The 2,089-nt window shown below is 37.9% G+C and overlaps 1 non-coding gene across 1 annotated transcript; it reads right to left on the bottom strand.

Moving 5' to 3' along the window:
• Positions 1-1,557: 1,557 nt before the first annotated feature.
• TRNAG-GCC (transfer RNA glycine (anticodon GCC)) lies at positions 1,558-1,628 on the bottom strand. Its single transcript has one exon. It is a non-coding gene; the product is annotated as a tRNA-Gly (tRNA).
• Between the last annotated feature and the right edge of the window lie 461 nt (positions 1,629-2,089).

The following is a 2,089-nucleotide window of genomic DNA, read 5'->3' as shown; positions in this document are numbered from 1 at the left end:
TATTTTACGGAGGAAGTACGTAACAACAATCACAGTACAAAGAGTTCTAGCTAACGCTTTTATCAGGAAAATAACCAACAACCATGCACAGTGATTTTGCCATAACATTATTGGTAACTACTCCGATTCGATATAATATAACTGGACGTGATACATATTTTTTTTGACACCTGAAACAGTAGGAGAGGCTCCTACTGTATGTATTAAATTAAAGTATCAAAAAGTTCGTACAAAGTCATAACCTTACATCCATGGCCATTGTAAATATAAAGTAGAAGTAAGAAACCAAGGTAAAAACTGGACTAGGGTACAACAAAGGATTGGGCAAAAGAGGAAATAAATTGTCTGTGTTTCTCTTTGGCTCTGTGTATGAATAGAGAGAAGTCCTCTTTGAATCTTCTTGCCCAAGAGAGACGTGATACATATTGTCCATATAACTTTCAGAAACATTTCACAGCATGCCCTGGCAACTTTGGTAGAACATGCATGGTCATTTTGATAGAACATTATTCGTAACTATGGGATAACTGAACCTAAGCAAGGAGAATTTTCAAAAGAAAAAAATATGTATGTAATGACTATGAAACAACTGCCCAATAACTGCAATACAACTACCATGGTAATTTGATAGACTGTTTGTAGTGTTGGGAAAAAATTATCTAGAAATGTGACCCTGTTGCAGCAATAGGGTATCTAAAAATAATGAATCGACTCCAATACATCTAGTCAAAATTGGTACATCATTCAGGAAAGTGGAGAAATTTGGTGTTGGAAATAAAAACTCCCCAAAAAAATTGTCAAAAACCGCCACAAAAATCCATCCCTGTATCTGACAAAAAAGAAATCCATCGTCTTTACCTCATCTAATGAAACCACAAGGGTGCATTGTCGAAACCCATTGGATTTAAAGTCGTATTTCGCCGGATTGAAACCCACCGCATCTCCCTCCCAAGTTGTAGAACATTATCCAAAATCGACCCCGCATGAACCAAAACCGATTGCCAATAGAGGGGATGAACCACACTTGAAGTTCTGAGGTTTGTCCTAAGTCAAACTTGTTTAAGTTTGACCAAAACTATAAAAAAAATATTAACACCTAGATCGTCAAACTAGTCTCATGAGATTATCTATGAAATATATTTTCACACTACGTGTATTTGGTGTCGTAGGTCTTACCACATTTTTTTGTAGAATTGGACAAACTTAAACAAGTTTGACTTAGGGTAAACTTATAGCTTCATTCATTCTGAAATGGAGGGAGTAAGTTAGTGACAAGGCCCAGGGAAATGAAAAGAAAACTCAGACAGTGACAAGGCCCAGGGAAATGAAATATATTTTCACACTACGTATATTTTCACACTACGTGTATTTGGTGTCGTAGGTCTTACCACATTTTTTTGTAGAATTGGACAAACTTAAACAAGTTTGACTTAGGGTAAACTTATAGCTTCATTCATTCTGAAATGGAGGGAGTAAGTTAGTGACAAGGCCCAGGGAAATGAAAAGAAAACTCAGACAGTGACAAGGCCCAGGGAAATAAATAAAAAACTACAGAAATGCACCAGCCCGGAATCGAACCCGGGTCTGTACCGTGGCAGGGTACTATTCTACCACTAGACCACTGGTGCCTTGATGCTTATGAATTGTTTGAAAGGCTGAACAAACTGAGGCATAGCAATCCTTTGGGTGAAATCCATATAGTACCCTGTATCCATGTATCTCAGTGTTGGCAACCAAAAGCTTTTAATACGTACATGTCGGATCCACGTACCACATCATTCTAAGGAAAAACGCCAACGTGTCATAAAGAAAGATAGGAAGTGGTAAACCCATTGCAGACGAGCTACTCAGACATGGCACATAAATCAGCAGGAACTCATTCAAGAAAATCTGTTATGGGCAAACAGACCACAATACATTTGTTTTCCACTTCTCTTCTGGAGAAAAAGGTCGAAGCCCGACTTTACAAATAAGACCAAATAAATGGCAGAGTAGCACACATCAAAACAGTGGTCTAAACTATGTAGTGAAAAGATCCATTAAACATACGGCATAGGGGCACAACATCATGGCCCATGACAAAAGAAAC

This window comes from Triticum aestivum, chromosome 3D (genome assembly GCF_018294505.1).
Source record: "Triticum aestivum cultivar Chinese Spring chromosome 3D, IWGSC CS RefSeq v2.1, whole genome shotgun sequence".
NCBI classification, from domain to species: domain Eukaryota; kingdom Viridiplantae; phylum Streptophyta; class Magnoliopsida; order Poales; family Poaceae; genus Triticum; species Triticum aestivum.
Note: the sequence above shows the minus strand (reverse complement) of the source record. Positions and strands in the feature narration are given on the sequence as shown.